Genomic DNA, 7,697 nt, shown 5'->3' on the forward strand with positions numbered 1-7,697 from the left:
ATTGTCAGACTTTTCCACCTCATTTCCCCTAGAATTTGCCATTGGTGAACTGCAAGTCCATATCTGTGCCTTGCTTAAGTCTTTTCTCACTTTTATTTTTGTTGTTGGTACTGTCCTTGGTTTAATTACTGGGTTAGTACTTTGATCTTCCTGATATAACTGCTTTTTAGGTATTGAGTCTCTAATGACTCACAGACACTTTCATTTTCATAATATCAGGAAGGACAACTGATTAAATCAATCACAACCCTTTAGCCCAAGTGATACAATCAGCAACACACTAGAACCAACACAGCCTAGAAATTGACAATTTGTGGTAGTTGTTAATCTATCACCTTTAACCATGTGAGTTAAATCAAAAACAAGGACTAGCTCAAAATATGTTTATAGTGAATAAACTCTTCAATATTGCAACTTTACCCTTCAGAATGGGGACTTGGAAGGAGTTGGGAGAAGAGAAATAGATAGGAAGAAGGATAGGAGAAGGTTTCAAGTGAAGCTGGAGGACACAGGATGATTATACAAAGTCTACGAAACTGTAGAAGAGGAAAAGACAGAGTGCAAGAACAAAGTCAAGAATAGAACAACTCAACAGTAATAGGGAAGCTGTAAATTATACTCACTTTCCTTTGAAACTAATGACAATTGAGAGAAGAAAAAAGAGAAGAAAAGAAAAAGAAAAAAGAAATGTGAATTAGGACAGGAATGGGAATAAAAAGGGAGATGAAGAGCAATGTGGGGAACAAGGGATTGAATGGAAAAAAGAATGAAAAAAGGAAGAATTTGAAGAGTGGGAAAAAATAAAAATGTTAAAATTAAAAATTAAAAGTAAGAGGAAAAGAAAGAAAATAATTTGAAGGGCATCCTTCAGGGTACATCTCTGTATCTCAATAGACAAGGTGGGCAGCAAATTGCAGAACTAAGTCAATTATTCTCAGCTAGTCAATGGCATGCCCCTGAGATTCAGGCTGAATTCTGGCTGCAAGGACCAAATTCGGCCCCCTGATCTCCTGTAGGGTTGAACTCTGCAAGGTTCTACTCCAGGTTCCAGCTGCCCTTCCCCTGAAGATAATCCAAATTCTGATGGAAGGTGGTGATCCCTTCAACTTAGCAACTACAGAGATCTGATGTGCCTTTATTGCAGTTGTTCACTTCCATTCTATCATCTGGAGCTCAGTACAATGGCCTTTATGACCACCTTTGTCTCTGCAGTGTGGATCCAGGTACTGGCATAATCAGAAGGCCCGAGAGTGGGGTGGGGGTATCTGTGTGGCTGGGCAGTCCTCACCCATCTGTTCTGATGAAGGCCCAGGGCACTGGGCAGCACAGCTCCCCACATTGGCTGGGCAGTCCTCACCAGTCTGCCAAAAGGTATATTCTATATTAGCTGGCATTATAAAAAGTTCAAATGCCATCATAAGTATCTTCAAGTTTTGCTTACGACTGATGGTCTCCTAGACCTTTGCCTGCTTTATTTATCGCCATAACTATCAATCAATTTGTGTCTATACAATCAACTTACTTATTTAATTTAATATCTTTCACAGACAGAATATAAATTCCTTGAAGGCAGAGCTTTATACTGGTTTACTCCCAGTGTCAAGAACAGTACCTAGGATATAATGGTCAAAAAATAAGTCTTTGCTGGATGGAAGGGGCTGATAGACAAAAGGAAGAAAGACATGACAGACACATTGCTATGAAAAAGATAGTAAAATCCAAGGGAAAGATGGAGTCAAAAGCATTTCATGGAAAGAGGAAGGAGAAGCAAGAGGCTTGTATGATCCTGAATTTTCTCAGTGACCAGGAAACCATTTTTTGCATGTGGATGCTAAGTGTGTTGTAGTATTGAAAGGTCTGCTCATTGGCTAAGGTCTGTATCAGAAGAAATTCACCTTTGTTGGACCACATGATTACAAGGTCCCAAATAGTTTCAAACTCTATCTTCACACATTGTCTGTTTTGTCTTTGTCTTTTTCTGTTTTTTTTATCTGTTTGTTTGTTTTTTGTTTTTGTTTTGTTTTTGCAGTGCTAGGAATAAAATTCAGAGCTATGCACTTGCCAAGCTTTACAACTGAGCTCCTTCTCTAGCCCCCACTAACAATATCATTATTCATTAAAGTGGTAAAAAAATACATAAACACAGAGAGCACTGACATAAAATTTTAAAATAAAAGGATCTGTATGTTTACCAAAGCTACAGAAATCAAAATGATGTGGTACTGGTATCATGATGCCATATAGACTAATGAACTAGAATAGAGAGCCTGGAAATAAATCCTCCTATATATTGATCAAATGATTTAAAAAGAAAGTGGCAAGTCTATTCAATGAAGAAAGGACAGGTCTTTTTCAACAAATGGTCCTGGAAAAGGTAGATATCCCCATGCAAAAAATGAAATGGTACCCTTATCTTAAACAATACACAAAAATTAACTCAAAATAGAACAGTGATGTAAAAGTAAGAGAGCAAACTATAAAACACTGTCTAAGTTACTTTTCTTGTTGCTAAGACAAAATACCTAACACCCAAAGTTAAGAAGAAAAAGTTTTTCAGCTCACAGTTTGTAAAGGATTCAGTCCATAATTTTCTGGCTCCAAGGCAGGGCAACATAGCACACAGATATCACAGAGGAGAAATAGTTTATGGCGTGATAGGTAGAAGTCAGCAAGCAGTAAGCCTGCCTCTCCCTTTGATCCTATTCAGGCTATCAGCCTTTTGAGTGATGCCACCCAAGCTATGTTAATTGTAATCAGTGGAGTAATTTAGTGCCATACACCCTACCCCAGTATCATACACCCTAGATGCAGCCATCTCCAAAAAGCCCCACCTATAAAATTGCATGAAGTTTTGGGAGAACAGCTAGATACAAACCATAGCGTTCTGTCCCTGGACACCAAAAGACTAATGTACATCTCTTCATGCAAAAGGTATGTAGTCCATCTTGAAGAGTTGCCAGTCCTAATAGTTTCAGCATTGGTGAAAAGTCCAAGTCCAAAGACTCCTCTGAGATTTAAGGCAAACTCTTAGTTGTGAGCCCCTGCACAAATGAAAAGGAAATCGAACATTCAATGGCACAAGATAGACATTAACATTCTGAAAGGTGCAAATATGGTGGTACAAAGAAATAGGACCAAGGCAAGCCCAAAATTCAGCAAGGCAAACATTAAATCCCGTAGTTTCATGTCCAGCATCTTGTGTGATCTGTGACAAGATAATGAACTCCAAAGGGCTTAGGTGGCTTCACTCCTTTGGCACTGTCAATAGTTGTAGCTCTCAAGGTTTTCTGCTTCACACTTGCAGCTTGACACACTGCTCTCTCCGAAACATGCCTGACCACCCAGGTCTTCTTCTGACATCTAGGTGGAAGCCTTCCTGCCCCCTCAACTCTTGCATTCTCCATACACCTAAAACCAGCACCACATGGATGACACCAAAATCTGTAGCCAGCTAGAGCAGTAGTCAGACTGCCTTCTCTCTTGGCTACGGGGGTCGAGTTCCTGGGTTGCTAAGCACTATGAACCAATCCTGAGGAACAACTTCTGTAGGCTGCTGCCACCTTGAACATGGTTTCCTTCACAAAGCAAAGTTTTTCACCCCCTTTTGTTTGTACTGAGAGTCAAACTCAGGTCTTGCTCTTGTGAGGCAGGCAGCAGTGGCGGTACCCCTGAGCTAAATCCCCAGCCCAGTCTTTCACCTTTGAGTCTCACCTTTGAGGCTGCAAAGGTTGGAGTCCAAATTCTTGTGATGTCCTCAGGCCATCTTTTCTATTGTCCTGTTCCTTCTTGACAACAAAAATTTCCTCTGCTCCATCTTTACAATATACAACTTTACTGGAGCTTTCTTCCCAGCTCAACTCAAAATGCTTTAAGTCATTCTGCTGGGTTCTTTGCTCTCAATTCTCAATATATATCTGATTAAAAGCTTCTAACAGTAGCCCTGCCACCACCTCAACATTAGACTCCCTTGAAATTTCTTCCATCAAATTAGTCTGCCATACTTAATCTCAGTCTCAGGCAAAGTCTCTGGACAAGAGCAAAATGCACACAAATTTTCTGCCAAAGCATAACACACATGGTCTGGAGCCCAACAGCCAATGCAATCCTTACTCCAGATAAAAACCTCCTGAGCCTGGTCTTTACCTGCAGCACTTCAGTCAATGTTCTGGTCTTCTGAGCTCTGATCAGAACCCACCACCAAGTTCAGCTTACAGCATTCCAGTTTCTTCAGCTGTCACCTCCAATCCTTTCAAACTCTTTCCACAAGCCAGTTCCAAAGGCTCCTGAATCACATGACCAGATAACATACAGTGATTATTCCACTTCTCTGCTATCAAAATCTATCTTACTTTTCTTGTTGCTGAGGCAAAATACCTGACACCTAAAGTTAAGTAGAAAAGGTCTCTCTACTTCAGCTTATAGTTTGTAAAGGATGTAGTCCATAGTTGGCTGGATTCAAGGCAGGGCAGTATAGAAGAGGGGTATCACAGAGGAGAAACAGTTCACGGTATGGTAGGCAGAAGGCAGCAAGCAGCAAGCAAACAGCCTTTCCCTTTTATCCCATTCAGGCTACCCATTTTGGGGGTGGTTCCACCCAGAACTATGCTAATTCCAATCAGTGGACTAATTTAGTAATAGACAGCCTTAATCCCAGTATCACACACCCTTAATCTCAGTATCACATAGTATTAATCCCAGTATCACACATCCTACATCCAGCCAGCTCTGAAAAGCCCCACCTATGCACACATGAGGTTTTGGAGAGGAAATCTAGATACATGCTGTAACAAACACTTAGAAGAAAATGGCAGGAAATGTTCATAATGTTGAATTGGGCAGTAATTTCTCTGAGATAGCACCAAAAATACAGAAAAAAAAAGATAAGATAACTTGGAATTCATCAATATGAAAAGTTTTTGGACATCAAAGGACATGATCAACAGAGTGAAAAGGCAAGGTATGAAAATATTTGCAAATCATATATCTGATAAACAATTATTATCCAGAATATATAAAGAACATCTACAACTCAATAGCAATAAGACAACATAAAGATGAGCAAAGCACTTCAACTGACATCTCTCTATAGATATACAAATAACTAATGAGCACATTCCAAATTCATTAATCTTTTTTGAAAAGATAAGTGATAAGTCAACCACAGTTTCATGTGCTGCAGTCTCAGCACTTGGAAGGCTGATATATGAGGACAGTCTTAAGCCCAGGGGTTGGATATGAATGTGGGTAACACAGTCCGACAACATCTCAAAGAAAGAGAAGGAGCAGAGGAAGAAGAATGATCACCAATCATTATGGAAATGTAAATAAATTTCAGCCAAAATAAAAACACCTCACACCATTATGATGGGTAATATTTTTAAAAACAAATAGCTGCTAGACAGGATGTAGAAAAATTGGACCCTGGGAATTGCTGATGGGACTGTAAAATGATGTAGCCACTGTAAAGAGAAATATAGCAACAGTTCCTCAAAATATTAAACAGAATGCCAACTGCATTTCTAACTATAAGTCCCGGAGAACTAAAAGCAGGAACCTGAACAGATAGCTATATGTACACCAATGCTTGTAGCAGCACTGCTCACAACAGCAAAGGTCTACTGGCAGATGAATGGATAAGCAAAATGTAGTATATGCACACAATTACAGATACTCGGCCTTTTTGAGGGAATGAAATTCTGACTGTGGGTGAATCTTGAAGAGCGAGATGAAGTAAGCCAGACATGAAATAACAAACATTGTGTGATTCCACTTTTATAAGGCATCTTAAATGGTCAAATTCATAGAAGAAGAAAGTAAAATATTGCTTACCCTTAGTTAGGGGAGAAGACAATAAGTTATTACTTAATAAATACAATGTTTATATTTGGAACTATGATGACAACGTTTTGGAAGAATGTAGTGATGTTTGTACAACATTGTGAATCTACTTAATTGCATTGAATTGCACACTTTAAAAGAATTAAAATGATAAAGTTTATTATATTTATATCTTACCACAATAGAAAAGAAGAAACAAATTATTCATTGTTCAAACAATATGAAAGTTAAAACTTCTGAAAAGCATTTGAGGACAAAGAATCACTCCTAACAGTGAGTCCCTTCATCTGACTGTATCCCTCAGCCTGTTTTGTTCGACACTGGTGAGGACACTATGTACAGAGGCACTGACCCCGCGGTGCCTCTGCCCATACCCATCCCTGCAGCCACTAAGCCTATTCCCACTAAAGTGTGCTATTTTCACCCCAAACAGTGCCCCTCCTGCCAGCCTTCCTCACAGTACAGGATCATATCCCTTAGTGCCAGGTCACCTCAGATGAGGGGCTGCACACAGTCATGAACCTGGACCCATGTACAGCACCAGAGAACTGGCTCCTTTGTGATCACAACCAAGGGAAATCTGTTGAGTCCATGGAGAGATTGTGGCCAGAAATCATGATAAAGCCAGTGCCAGAAAAGAAAATGGTTACAAACAAGGCCTGAAATTTAAACAAGAAATCTATCAGTGTTTTGTGAAAACAACAGTTTACATTTGATGTTTCAGAAAAATCATTTCATAAAATCAGCCATGGTATGGGGGACTGCACACAGGATCTTTACACTAAGCTACATCCCCAGGTCCCTCCCCACCCTTTTTTGAGAGGGTTTTGCTAAACTGCCCAGGCTGGGTTCAAATTTGAGATTCTCATGCCTCAGCCTCTCCGGAGTGCTGGTATTGTAGGCATGTGAATCACTTCCAACTTTAAACTGGGAAATCTTGATGTGAGTGATCATTCCAAGGGTCCTTGGAAAAGATCTGATTCTATGTTTTTGGTAAAGAAAAATTCAAATTTGCGTTTTCTTGTTATTCAAAAGTAAGGAAGTTTTTAAACTCTATGAAAAGACAAATAGATGGCTTACGAACAAAACAGGTGACAATTTCATCAAAGAAAAAGAGCAACTGTTATTCATTAGATGAATACATAATTATCTTCATTATTTTATGGGATACAAGAAGTCCTTAAATGCAAGAGAAGGAAGACCACAGTGAGAGGCTGATGTTCATGAATTAACAGGACTTGACTGAGGACTGAAAGCTTACCTTGGGTTCTGGACGTGTGGCAAGGAGGCAGGGTCCACCTTTGTTTACACCTATCAGCGGGGGGAGGGGAGGTAGCGAATAGGCGCGTCCCCAGCAGACTGTATCACTGAATGGCATAATCGGGTCTGTACCAAGAGCGGTACGTGTGTGTGTGTGTGTGTGTGTGTGTGTGTGTGTGTGTGTGAAGGTAGCTCAAGCAAGGGTGCTGGGTCATCCTGGCTGGGAAAGGAGGCCCCAGTGGGAGAGGTCTCTAGATTCTTGACAACCCGAACCAAATCAGACTACACCAAGGGAAGAAGCAGCAGCTTGTGTTCAGGGATCTATTTGTTAAATAGGGGTAAGGAGGGAGCCTCCAGACTTCAGGAAAGGCATGGCCTTGTCAACCACGGGAATCCTGCCCTCCTGCTCCGAATCCTCGGTGACACCCTGGCTCCAGCTGCAGAGGGGTCAGCATCTGTCCCCTCCGCAGAGCTGGGAGCGCACCGCGAGGAGGTACTGGACCCGAGGGAGGCAAAGCCACAGCCCTGCGGGTGGCAGAGACGAGACACACACAAAGCGAGCGGGCGAGGCTCCGCACGCACACGGCCCCGCAGCCCCG

This window comes from Fukomys damarensis, unplaced genomic scaffold (assembly GCF_012274545.1).
Source record: "Fukomys damarensis isolate Sample0158 unplaced genomic scaffold, DMR_v1.0_HiC HiC_scaffold_29, whole genome shotgun sequence".
In the NCBI taxonomy this organism is placed as follows: Eukaryota; Metazoa; Chordata; class Mammalia; order Rodentia; family Bathyergidae; genus Fukomys; species Fukomys damarensis.